Source organism: Athene noctua, chromosome 2, assembly GCF_965140245.1.
Source record: "Athene noctua chromosome 2, bAthNoc1.hap1.1, whole genome shotgun sequence".
Taxonomy (NCBI): Eukaryota; Metazoa; Chordata; class Aves; order Strigiformes; family Strigidae; genus Athene; species Athene noctua.
Window position 1 is genome coordinate 111891887 of NC_134038.1, and position 14754 is coordinate 111906640.

Below are 14754 nucleotides of genomic sequence, written 5' to 3' on the forward strand. Positions count from 1 at the left end.
GCCCTGCAGATTAATTCTTTCCATCCCCTAACAAAATGTATAAGCTACAGGTTTATGATTTAACATTGATCCAAACACAAGGGCACTCATGTTGTTTTGACAGCTGAGCTGCAAAGAATTCCAACAAATTGCCTAGGATATTTGTTCTAAGGGCTTTCTATAGCTTTAAAAGTAGATTGCAAGAAATAAAATAATCTTAGAGCTAACAAATCAACAACAAATAATTGACCTTATACCAGTTCTCAATCTTCCTATGCAGACACCAGCAACTTTTGCCTGCATCCATGCAACTGAAAGAAGCTGTGTTACTGACTTCAGGGTTTTGCACTTTTAAATGCCTGTGATAAATGGAGCCAGGGTGCCAGTAAAAACACCAGTGCAAGGAACTGTGGTGAACTTTGTGATGTATCAGGAATTCAGGCATGTCTTTTGTCTTCTGACTGGTTTAGAAAAGCTTAAGCAATGCAGACAACAATTACAGCAGTGCTAGAAACTTGACTCTGATCCCAGCAGAAATCTGCTATACCAGTAACATTTTTGAGAGCTTGTCAAAGCATTTTACTAGTTTTTAATTAGCTTCTGCACGAAGTCATGGCTTACAGCTTGGAACAGAGAGCTGAGAGTAAAGACATCCAGGGTCTATTCCTAGCCAGGGAAGGTTAAGGACAGGTGGCTCTGGGCACAGGCCACAGCCCCTCTGCCCAAATTCTGTAACTGTAAAATAGGTAAAATAATACTTGCTGCTCAGGGATGAAGCGAGACCTAATTAGATGTTTGCAAGGAGCCTGCTGCCCCTCCGATGAATTGTGCAAGAGAAATGAATAGTATTATCATATGGGTAATGAGCTCTCACAAGACAGGGACTTCTTTGTTCAAAAAGACAGGCTTTTTCAGCAGCAGCCAGGTTCCAGCAGAAGTTTATTAGAGAAAACTGAGTGTTGCTCATCTCTGTGTAACTGAGAATATATTGCTTTATATTAGGAGGATTTATCTGCAATGTATTGCAGTCCTCAGAGTCTTTATCTTTAGGGAAAGCCTTAGGAATAACTCCTTAATGCCTAGTTTTGTTATGAAAATGAACTTTAGCTATCTTATGAATTGTTTATCTTAAGGCTGCACAATAACTTTGATTATAAAAGTCTAGTGTTATTCAAAAGACTGTAGAATCTCAAGTGAGTAGATTAATATTGAAAAGATATGAGGGACATTCTGCTTTTCTGATTCTGTTCCACTCATGTGCCCATTTCTCATACGTTCTTCTGTGAAGAAGAACAAGAGCGTAATTGTATTGCCACCTATTATTATTATATAGAAGAAGCAATTACTATATGTATACAAAAACATCATTAAATATTTCCACCGGTAACCACGAATCATGCCAGAAACGTATTACTATCATACTGTATTTTCATAACATCCCCACAAGAAACTTCGTTAACAATTAATTTCAGCAACAGCATAAGGAAATCGAAGCAGAAGATAACTTTTCAGCCATCCTTACAAGCGGACTGAAATGAAAAACAGGGTGACAAAAAGTAACTGAAACTTTGCAACTTGTTAGCTAGTAGAATAAAACATGCAGACTTGAGCGACTATGGGGTTTGCAGCCACAAGTGAAAGGTGGAGTTTTGTTGGTGCAGCAAAGACTCCCTGCATGCTGAAGAGGTGAAGCAAGCAGCCCAACCCTCTGCCTTTCACCACTAAGGAAAAAAATAAACACTGACATCCCTTCTCGCACCTGCACATTGCCACCTGCACCAGCACTTCAAGGCAAAAGCTCCAACAACTCCTGCACTTTGAGTTAGAGCCCTGTGTGCTCACAGTCCGGGCCAGGAGACAGCTGCCCTTGAAACATCTGTGAGTGGCGGCAAATGCTTCAGAGTCACTCAGTGCTCTGTTTCTCTCACTTGAAGTATATTTTCCTTTTCTTTGACGCCCTCACCAACAATAGTAGGAAATACCAATGGGTTTTCTGCTTCTATATCAATTCTCCATGAATAAGAGACTACATGCAGCATCCCTACAGTATCACAGCCATAAGTGCAAAGGGCACAAACAGTGCTAATATATGACATTTATGAATTATGTATGAACTTTATATTGCCACAGTGTCACGGTATCCACTAGACCAGCAATATTAGTTTTGCACCTTTCCTACACCACCTTGCATCACCACACTGCACTGACCCAACCTGCCTCCCTCACTCCCTCCTGGCTGGTGGTCGCTGGCCACTCAGCTCCACCGCTGTGGCCACAGAGAGGAGAGCTGGAAAGCAGCCACACTCTGTCTCACCTCCTTCCCCTGATGGTCAGAGCACCTCTGTCTCCCCAGAAAAGTGCTAATTCAGAACAGAGCGTCTGTGAGGTCAGTGGCTGTACCAAATGGAGTGGGAGTGGAAGCGTTGGAGTGGCAGGGAGTCCCCAACTCCAAGGTGTGTAGTGGAGGCTTTCCAGGGAGGAGAGAGCAGTACCAGAAGAGAAACTCCTGAGCCTCACGAGGGGAGGAGGATCACGAGCAGACCTGAAACAACTTCTTGTGCTGCAGCATCCAAAAGGCATTCGTCTCCCAGGCACAGGTCCCAGCTCAGCGATGAGGTCTGCTGCGGCTCAGGGGAGAGGCAGAGAGAAGGAGAGGCACTCAGGACATTTAAAAGAAAAGCTGTTGTAGTTATCAGTGGACATTTTTAATTCTCACGCCCTGTAACAATGCCCAATGAACAGATAGGGTGCAAGATGTATGCCTCTGCCACTGTTATAGTGCAGAATGGGAAAATGCTAAATTCTTTCTCCTCTAAAATGTTAAGAGAAGCAGAACAGCTTTGTAACCACTCACAGCCAGATTATTTAACGAGGAACTCCAGGCAGTTATGAAATAGGTATAAAACAGGACTCCTGAGGTTCCACATGCATTAATCAAAGATAAATCAGAATGATGATAGCACCAGAGCCATCACAGTAGCTTCTCTTGCAACTGAAGCCACATCACAACAAAGTGCTTCCCTTTCCACTGTTTATTTCCAGCTGTTTTGCAGTTCATCATTACTATAAAGCTTATGGACTTTCTCAACTCTTCCAAGATATCATTCCAGCAAAAAGATTAACAGGACATCAATTTTGAATTAGCATTTTAGCAAGTTCAGCTGTGATCTTACTTACTTTTTTGTCTGTAAAAATTAAATTCAGCACCTGCAGTGTGACTGCAGTCCTCTGGCTACGCAATACGCACACCAGAGAGAGGGAAAGCTTGCCTGGATTTCTTCTTTAGTCTTCTTCTTCTGGAAAGAATCATCAGCTGGAAGGAGAGGCAAATTAGCTTGATGCCACTGTGATGGTAAAAGCTGCCACTTCGATGTGGATAACAGTCATCATTGGCAAATAAATGGAACATATTTCCTGGTGAGTTTTATAAATTGGAGGTGAAAAGTTCTGGATCCAGCTCCTATTTTCCTATTGTCATTCACTGGAAAGTGTTCTGATTCCACCAAAATTAAGACAGCAATATGCATTTAGTATAGCAGAGAATACAGCACAATTCTCTAGTACATCCAATACTTAAATTTCAGGTAAACTTGTTTAAAATTAGGTCTATATAATGGTATCTACTCCTGATTAACACAGGCATAAGCATAGAACTAGAGTTTAAACTGAAGGCCTCAGGGTCCTTCTTTCTGTATCTCTGTAGCTGTTCCACACATCTATAGCTACTCTCAATCTGGCAGGTATGATAAAAGTAGTCTAGATATCCAAAAAAGGTGTTTCCCCTTTGCCAGCACTTACTGCAAACACTTAAGCAGGCAAATATTGGGTAATCCCTGAGTCTGCTGATGTTCTGGCTTGGACAACAGAGAAGTCAGCATTTTAGCAGAACAATTTTTGCTGTAACAAAAAACAAAATTATTTGCAAAGCATTTGTTGTAAAGAAAAGGTTGGTAGGTCAACACATGAAAATGTGAGAGTGTTTCTTTTACAGCATTTTCCAACCTCCTACTCAGTCTACTTATGAAACTAGATAGCATTTACCCCTGGGGAACTTTCTGACTACATTCTTGGGAAATACATATTTTCCGATACTAGTAATTGTTGCCTTTCCTTGAATTTCCACCCTCTGTTCTTCTTGCATTAGTCATGTCCTCATACAATATTTACCTGGTGATTTTTTTATAAAATGTTTTTGGGACAGTCTGGGACACCTACTTGTCTATTTGTCTCATCTGTTGCAACTGCTTGTGGTGTTCAGAGAAGATGGGCAACATGCTGAGTGCAGAAGACAGACATCCTAGATCAAACCAAAGGTCTAGCTGGACCAGTATCTGGCAATAGCCAATGGGTTAAGAACAGGACAAACCTGCATAGTTTGCACCCCGGAATATTTTCCCAGCTTCTAGCAACTTCTGGTTTAGGAACTTTATGACCAGAAATGTTGTCCTCATGTTTAGTATAGTTATTTTATGTACACATTTCTTCTAGTTATTTATTTTATCCCTTTCTCAGTCCTTGTAAACAACAGACTGTTGTAGGTTGCACATTTCAGATTCTGTGGTAGAAAACTAAAACAAGTAATTTTTTTACTGTTAAGTAAGTGGAATCTCATTATCTGTGGTTATTTCATGCCTACTGAAAAGAACAAGACTATGCTTAATTATATTCAGATTTTTAAAAAAATTTAGGTTCTTCAGGTTCGGATATTGATGATTCAGTAGACAGCTTCTTTCCCTGAGTCATTAAAAATGTGGATGTTACTGGAGGTATCAGTTTTAATATTGAATAAAAACACAAAGTTCTCAGCACTTTGAGACTAATCCAGCTTGAGTATTGCTAGTGCTGCTTTCCTCAACCTGCATGGCCGAAATAACCTTATTGATGTTCGCTTAGATGTTCATTTTTTGTCCTCAGCTGCCACACATACTTGCTGTATTTGACGACTGCCCTGTTCCATTCAAGAGGAAGTCATGCATGAGGAAGCTGTACAGAGCTGGACTTGGAGCCAAATTACTATGTTCATTAAGACGTCACCCCACACTCAATTTTATGACTTCGGCGCTGGCTCTAATTACTGAATGGATTGAACAAGCTAAGCACTCCAGCAACCTGTTATTAAGATTACCTGAAAACACATGTGAGTCTAGCTATTAGAGGTGTGACCACCTTTGTTTTGGAAAAAAAAAATCTAAATGAGAGCAACTCCTCCCCTTCCATCCAGTCTCACCTGACCTCTGCTGATCTGTCACACCCTTAAACTTTTTAGCTGAGTAAGACGAAACTACAGAGGAAACGGTGAGTTATATGTGATTCAGTACCAGGCTAACAGGACAAAAGGAGGGTGCTCTTGTTCCTGTATTAGTGTGCTCTGCACAGCAAGTCCTCTCTTACATCACTACACTGGCCACACTTGCTAGTTGGCCTTGGAGTCGTCCTGTTAATAGAAAACATGCCTGTATGAGCCCATCCTCTCGCGTACACACTGCTAGTAAGTGGCTGATATGGGAGCTTCTGCAGACTCGGCAGGAAATGGGTTTGCTCAGCCAGGACTTGCACTGTCATTGACCGTGAGAGCTCTCACTGCAATGGTGTCAGCACACCAGCCCAGCAAGGACCAATAAAACCCTCCTGCTGCCATAAGCAGTTGATTCTTGCAGAAATAGGTCATCTATGAATACAGACTGCCAGAAGTACACATGGACAAATAAACAACTCTTGGATGTGCATGGAAGAATGGGGAAATATCCTAACAACCAGGACCACTAATTCAGTGGGAAGAATAATCCTGCTACCCCGCGATTCCAATTCCCACATTGAAGTAAATGTGAATATGGCCAACAACATCAACATGTATGGGATTTAACTCCTAGGACTTAGTTCTGCAAGGCATCAAGCACTCCTGTACAGTGCCAAGAGTGCTGGCTTTCCTGTAGCATCTCAGGAGTTTTGAAGAGTCTGAAATGAAAAAAAATACCAAACTGCTAGTGCAGATACTTCCCAAAAATGAAAGACCTGAAAAGACATGGAAGCAATACATGAGTTAATTACTTCTCACCTGCTTTCAACAGAAACATAAATTACTGGTTTGACTGATTACAAGATTGCAAAAGCATGGCTGAAGTTGAGATAGAACCTTTATTCAGAATCTCTTTGAAATAATAAAAGATAAAGATAATAAGGTAAATGCAATCTATAATTTTTTTCAATTAAACAAAACAAACTAGATCCTTTTTGTTGATGCCTTTTAATATGGAGTCTATTATTTAAACACTAAAATTTAAAATTGAACCCATGACCTGCACTTAGGCCTAACCTCAACACAAGCTATTAATTTAAAGGAAATACAAATTATAGTCAATCAGCCCACGTTTGCTGCTGAAGATGAAAAGGAAAACCATTTTGCTGGGGCCAACAGCAGGGAAACACATGGAGCTAGAGCTTGCTCTAGCCATGACCACTTTTTGGAAACAGCAGCCTTGCTTACAAGCACAGTGTATTCAGTCTACTTCAATTTAGTACTAACGAAATTAAACTAACTAGTAACTAACTAGTTCATTTAAAGTTGGAAATCTCTCCTGTGCTGGTAGCTTAAGGAGAAAAGAAGATTGTTTCCTCAGCTTCAGATAGCTGAGAAGCTGCCACCGTAGGCCCTAGAGCATAAATAAACCCAGACTGATTCAAGGTAAGCATGAAAAGAAGTGTTCTATCTCTGCCTTGCTCTCTCCAGTGCTCCTTTAAGAGTCTGATCATGACAGCTGGTTCTGCACACTGCTGTCAGAGCCTGCAGAGGCTACTGGAGAGGCCTTCACACAGCCGTGACACAGATAATCTGCTGCTGAACTGGAGGGAGCCATGGATTTGACAGATGTTCATGTAACACTCTGCTTGAATCAATACAGCCTACTGGTCCAAAGTCAACTTTCCACGTAGTAAATAAACAGAGGTCAGTGCATCCCCAGCCTGGTTAATCCGCAATCCAGACAAGCCATCCGTAGATAACTGAGAATTGATTTCCGCATTGAAATGGTAGACAAATGGCTACAAACTGTCCATTCAATTTATGATCTACAAGGAAAAATACATGTTTTAATTATTATCAGCGATAAAAAATTAGGAAAAAAAATTCAAAACAAAAGATAATGAAGTGGCTTATTTAAGGCATGGCTTCTTGTTTGCTGATTGCAAAAGTAAAGCAGTGCTACTAAGACAGATAAAGAAGCCTGAGCTGTCTCTCGGAACAGCATATCCAGCATAACTTGACACAGATTAAGGGGCAAGCAAAGTGAATTTAAACTGGCTTTGGATCCTCCCCCTTTCAGTCTTCTCAGGACACAAAATAATGTCTGGTGGTATTATCAGATGGACTAAATGAGGAAAGAAAATAGGAAATCAGTTTGAAACAGCTATGGCTCAAGCAGCTTGGGGAAATAAAAAGAAAAATTTGTGGTTAACAGCGGGAGAGGTCACTAGCAACACTGATACAATAGCTAATCCAGTCATAGATATTAAAGTTTGCTGTATTTTTTCTTGTTGATGCCTACTTTGTGGGACTGTGGGCCTAGGAAGCAGAGACGTTTTATGTGTGTTAGTTTGGAATAAAGAGCCAAATTTTGGGTTTTGTTCTCTTGAGCAGTTGAGTCAGTGAAACTTTTCCTAATAGCTGTCCAGAGGATGATAAAGCTTTGTTTGCCTTCTTGATGTACTACGCAATAAACAGGAGAGGAACTGCAAGAGATGAGCCAAACAGGATTTTAGCTATGGGGAACAAATCTTTGTAGAAGACCTGAACTAAAAATTTCATACTTCAGAACAAATTCAGTTTTGCCCAAAAGGTAGGAATGATCAACTAGGCAGCTGCAGGTTGGCGCACAACAGACTCCTAGGGCATTCATTCAGTTATCACTCTGGGCAGCAAAAAAGCCTTTGCAGCAGTTTTGCTAAACCTCATTACCTCAGACCTAGGTCCAAATTATTTTACTAATGCTTGGTTTAAGCAGATATTCTCACCAAGCCATTTCTCTAGAGCAAAAGGCCAACTGTGCTTCCACTGGTCATAAATATTCTCTGTTCTCCTTGTACTTCTGCCAGTATTTTTTTCATGCTGAAGACTAGCCTTTCAAAAAGACTGAGTAAAGTTGTTTGATGGACAGTATTATATAAAATTATGAATTTGTTTTTCAGCTGGTTTGTATCTGTTCCTGAAGAATGGTTTATTGCAAAAGCAATGACATGCTCCACTGCTTGGGAACACTTAAAGACAAGGTATTATGCAAGTTTGCTCCACACAAGGAGTGTGTCTGCTGAACGACCTTCTCCCAGTCCTTGTTCTCTCTATTCCCCTGGGAAAGGTATTGATTGACATACTTCATCTTCAACATGAAATAGCAGCAAGCTATCCAGAATCAGGATATGTTATGCAGACAGGAATATTAAAGACATGACAATAATTCTTACAGCATTTACTATATTATCTCAAACATCAGTTGAATTAATAGTTATCTGTAAAACATGGAGTTAGTCTAGAATAAGACACTCATGCCAGATATACTAAATCTTTAAAAAAAATGTAAATTTCCTTTTTCATTCAATAGAATTTTTCATGAATGAATCTTCTGGAAGAAACCCAGGTTTTTGCTTTACCCATTGAAATTTATTGGTAAAGGGTATTTCCCAATACAAACCAAAATGTTAATGACCTCGCTCAGCAAATTGGGTTGTGGACTTTAAACATGCGCTTAAAACTTTCAAGTGCAAATTTAACTTCTGCTTGGGGGGAAAGTCATTGGGCAGTTAGGCATTTCTGTCTGGCTGCCAATCCAAATACCAGGTATTCATGACAAAATTTCTCTTGTGAATGGACAGGACTTGACTTTAGCAGATCCAGGTGAGTAGAAGTATAAAAGGACACATTCCTTCCCCAACCTCATGAAAGCATCTCTGCTACTTAAATGAGTCTTCACTAATATCCCAAGACCAAACAACAGGACAAATTCTGCTTGCCCAACTCAGATAAGCACTCAGAGTAATGTCAATGAAATACATATATAATCCAGGTTAGAAAGCTTTGTCCAAATCTTCAGGCAAAACCAGATGGAAGTATTCAGAAAACACAGTGATGGTGGGATAAAGGTCTGATGGAAAGTGAGAAATGTCCTAGGCTACTCACACACATATCACCAAGCATCACTAAACGCAGCACCCAGAGAAAAGGCAAGACTTGAAGGAGGAACTAATTTCCATGGGTGGCTGCCAGAAGATGAGGATTAGATGCCACTGTATTATTACTACACACGGTTTGCACACAAGAAGGAACAAACATTGCCAAGAAATAGGATCGGTAACACTAATCTTAAAATCACAAGGAAGACTGTCTGTATATAGCTAGTATGTTACTAGTATCAGGTTGGGAAGGGAAGAGGTACCATTTTTAGCCTGCTTTCTTAAAATACTTATTCAGCCTTGCTGCCTTGTCTAGTATTCACTTTCCTACTTATCCTATACCCTTAAAGCCACTGAACAATTTTAACCTGATTTTACAACTGGATAAAGGTCACTAAGCAAATAAAGTTGAAGATGTTTTCAGAATGAAGGTAGCAAGGAAAAACGCAGAATCATACGTGCACTTTTATAAATGCCAGTTACACAAATGACTGAGGGATATACTTGACATAAGCTTACAAGAATCTACAAAGGAGCTTATAAAGACCCCAACAACAAGAAAAATTACAGTCAGTTTGCCATCAGCTGACAAGTGTGAGCTCATTGGAAACTTTCTGCACAGCCTTGTGAAATGGCTTGGTGGTGAACTGAAGTGAGACAAAGGCAAAACAGGCAGTGGTATGACTGACCTCGGAAGGCTCCATCCCTCTGTAGCTGCTTATTCCCACTCACCATGCCATTCTTAGGGATGGATGAGAAGTGGATTAGATCAGAGAAGGGATACAGCTGAAAACAGCAATATGTTACCTGGCTCACGTCCCCATTCTGCTTCATAGAATGATTACACAGGTTGATCCGTGAGCACACTGCAGGGACCGGCAACAGGAATAACTCTGCAGGAGTAGAGACAGGGCTGAATGCCTGGTCAGTGAATGCTTGCCCAGAGAACAATCTGAGCTTCCATGCACACATTGTAAAGGCAGACAAAAATCTGGGACCTGCAGTAAAGGGCAAGGAGGCCTGGAGAAGTGGATGGCTACGCTGTGGTGATTAAAGGCTTAAAACAGATTGAGAAGTTCTACTCAGTCTGAGGGATACTTTGCGCACAATTAGTATCAATGAACCCAGTGGAACTAACGATGAAGTAAGATACCAGACAGTGTAAGAGCATCAAAGTTTGGCCCTACGTAAGGGAAACTCTTAAATTATTCCTATTTATTTTTTGAAGACAAGAATGGATAGCTCAACCTTGAAGAAATATAGTCAGAATTTCAAACAAGAAAAATAATTGTTACTAAATAAAATAAAAGACATTAAAGTTTTTTCTTAGACCTACTGACAGACGCTTGTTCCCTTAAGGCACATGTGAAGAAATGGCACTGCGAGACTATGCAATTCTTTCAAAACTAGGAGGGATAAATCAATTCATGATAAACTCTAGGCTTTCATAGCTACAGCTACACAGAACCTGAAATAGGGTCATGTCCACACAACACCTCAACTGTGGAGTTCAGTTTCACTTTTCCTTATGTCACAACCATTTTTATGAACCTTTGTACAAAGAAAGGCTGAATTACCTATTAACAGCCTCTTCAGTGATAACTCTTCATTACAGTCTGTTCATATGTGTGTAGATCTTTATAATGTACTTTGTAGCTTAGCTAATGATAACACATGCAATAGTCACCTGGTAAGGTTTAGACAAGGTATTTATTATATATACAAACAGCTTCCATGAGCACCACAAGCTCGCAATTTTCAAAACAGCTTCAGGCATTTGGACGTATTAATGTTCGCTTCGGAAATGTCTACATCTGTGGAAAACTTACCCTTGATGTCCAAAGACAGGCTGGTAAATGACTGTCTTGTTTTTCAACAGGACTAAGTAGAAGTCAAGCACTTTTGAGCATGAAGTCAGTGAATAAGGCAGCTTCCCCCTTCCTGGTTGTAATCACAAGGCCTCCCAACTGGAAAATATAGTCCATCTGTAATTAGAAATAAATAGGGACATGACAGTTATTTATACTAAACCTACTTTATACAGTCAGGCCATGAGAAGTAGACTTGTAGGTATGAGTTTCATTGAAGCCTTTACATTGCCGGGCTGGCATAAAAGCCATTTATGTCAATAGGAATCTGTCCCTCTTTGTCTTATGTGCATGCGAGTATAACATTGCAAATATTTACCCAATTAAGACAGCTCCACCCGGGTGTGAACAAACAAAAACAACTGCTCATAGCATTCCAGAGAAACAACACAGCGCAAGAACAAAGACTTCCACATGCAAACACAGGCAACCAGATAACCACAAAGCAGCAAAACCAGCAGATTCTTAAATGTTAAAAAACAGGGGCAAGTTCCCTGATATCCACAGATATTTGTGCTGCTGATTGAGAAGGAGGGGATAGATGCCTGCCTGATTTTTCCATCTGAGATTCCTCCAGTGAATGGGAGAAAATTAAATATATATTCAGTTGAATAGATGCCAAGGTTGGCTAATGAGAAGACTGATAGCTTCTCAGATGGGATGCAGAGACTTTTTAGCTTCTCAAATGGGACACAAAGCCATTGTATTTTCAGTCATTTGATATTTATTTGTTTCTTCTGTTTCCTCTCATGAGGTTTTCATTCTTTATTCCTTGTGTTTGCTTCTCACTTGCTGGATATGGGACATAAGAACTAGTAACACCCAAGAGGTTAATGCCTGCTTGCCATGAGGTTATTTTTGCAATCACAGTTTCTGAGCCTCTGCAATAGACGTGAAGGCACCGATCTCATCTTTACAAATGTCATGAACACCTGACCCTGTGAGGCAATACACAAACAAACCTGACCAAACAGTGAAACATGGGTGAGTTCTGGACCTATAAACATTTCTGTATGATAACAGGGTAGAAACATATAGTTGCCCTCTGACCTCAAACCTTGAATTTATCCTACTTTGCTTCCCTCTGATTAAAGAAAGCAGAAGCTTCTGCTGCAGGCAGAGGAGAGAAAAGGGCGCTTCCCAAGGCCGGTCCAGACAAACTGGGATCTCAGCAGCCCTCTGGAGGTGCCATTTCCCCCTGCTCTCTCCAAGGGCAACTGAAAGCAACAGCTACTAACTGTGGCACCTCCATTATGTACCTTAATCTGAGCAAACGGAGTGGGCACAGTGCCTGTTCCTAAACATTGTTCTCCTATGTGTTTTGAACTCCTTCAGCACTTTGCAAAAGCAACACCCCAAAGTAAGTAGGTGAAGCTGGCAGTGTGCAGCTCAGATCTCAGATCATTAACAAGATGAAATTTGCAGAATCCTAACTTAGTATTTTATTTAAGACTAATCTTAAATTAGCAGTATCTGTAAAAATAGTAAAATTTACTGTGGCATATCTGAAGCTGTTGTATAAGGTCCAATCCTGCATTACAATGATAGCAAGAGTTACATTAGCATATAACTAGTACAATTTAGCACATAATTATGTCCTTTGAGCTTGCAATGGTGGCCTGATCTCATTATTACATGTAAAGTGTGTCCTTTTATGAGCAAAAGCTGAAGGGTTTGGCTTTAAGTAAATACATTTTTCAGCATAACCTAGCTTCAGCAGTTTCTAAAGTATCGCTGCTCTGGGCAAAGCTGTAGGCTTCCCATATGCTGCACTTTTTAAAGTTCAGTTTGGCAATCTGAAAACATACCTAAGCAATTCTTACCACCTAGGTATAGTGAACCACATTTAAGAGTACTGAAATGGAAATCTTAAGATTTTGCCTGAAAACTGGCAATGTTTACACATCATGATGCAACACAGAAGCCACCCTTTCATGCGCTAGTGCATGCGCGCATTCTCTCTCCGATGTTGTTTCTCCTCCGCATCAGTCTTCCTGGTTGCATTGGCAGCTTTACACTGGCAAGCTTTTTTCCCCAACGTCCTTTTCAAAACCAAGACTGTTCTGTGAATATATCACTCTACAGCATGATAGGAGAAAAAATCACAGTGAGATTAGCTCTATATATTCACGCTCTCAAGATGGCAGCCTGGAAGAGGTGTTGGCTGTACTCGGGCAACTCCTCTGACCTCTTTCATGCAGTCGTAACGTTGTCCTGGAAAATGAGTTATAGATGTCTTAAAGGACTTTTTTTTAAAAAAAAACAGGGTGAGGGTGAATTGGGCAAAACCATCCTATGTCACAAGCTCTGGAAAAAAGTGTTTCTCGTGTGGTAGCAACAGCTCTAAAGCTCTTGGCCACTGTGCTCCAGGGTTTAAGGGACATGAACATGTACAGATATAACCAATGTGCGCGATACTGAGGCTATTCTTGGTAGCCATAGCTCTGCTATTTATAGCTATTATCACTGTAAAGACAGGGAAGGAAAGGGCAGAGCAGGGAATTTCTCATCTGATTTAGACTTTGGCTATCTCATCAGACATTGAGGCTGCAGCTAGTTCTCCTAGATTGGAACAGTCCTTCTACCTGACAAAACAGGAAGAGTTTGGAAAAAGAAGATGCTCCAAAGTTCCTTCCTCCCCAGTGGAACTATTAATTCCAAGCTGAATAGCTACAGGAGAGCATCCCTACACATCTCCCACACTGTAGCATGACGAAATCTAAAGATTTAAGCATGTACTGGGGGAGCAACTCCTTTGCAGTGGCTTCATGGTTAACCCTACAAGCTAGCATATGAATTCAAGAAGCATTTTCCTCAGGCACATATGACAAGAGTAAGTGGGAAGGTTGCTATTGTGAGAGGACAAAAAGTGCTGGAATTGTGTACCACAAGAAGAGGCTGTAAGGGGAACATAGTTCACACTGCAATTCTTGAAGAAATTTCCTTTTTATCCTATATTGGACTGATCGAGTCCCAAGTCGCCAAACAAACAAAAACCATTTGAGCTTAAAATTAACCATGGACATACTTGCACATACACCTTGGAGAAGCCCTTTTGCAAAACCTGATTGGTGACTGAAATCTGCTTAGTTTTCTTCTTCGTGCAAGTAATGTTTCCACCAAGAAATAAATGCCTATAAAAGGCAATGCTCCTTCTGGGCTTTTTTATCATGATACCTCTGTTTATTTCACCTATTCTTTAGACTATCATGACTTGGACTACCATTATAAGAAACCGGCCATCCCCTCATATGATGACTGACTAGATAATTATTTATAAAGGCATTATAGCCAATAAGCTTACTTTCAAGGAATCCCACGCCTTACAGTGCCTTTGCTTTTTACATCACAGTTAATGTTAAAAAAAAAAAAAAGATGGAAACACCACTTCTAATTAGTATCTTTAAAGATCTGGAGGTAGTATAAATACATGTATAAATGTAAATATAGGAAGACCAGTATTCCAACAATTTTTAACCACACCTGGATATACCAGCTTGCTTCAGTAACACAGCTCATGCCAGCTTCACAAACCTACTATCATCATCATCATCAAAGAAGTACTTTATTCAACAAGAATATAACCAGCAAATAGTATTTTTTCATTAAAAAGTTCAGATTAAATCACCATCTTGAATATCAAGTACAAAGTCACTGAACTCGCTGCTACAGAAATATACAGAACGATGGCAATGAATGAAGTTGAAACTGAGGCAAAGACGCTGTCTTTGTGTCAGGACAAAAGTTC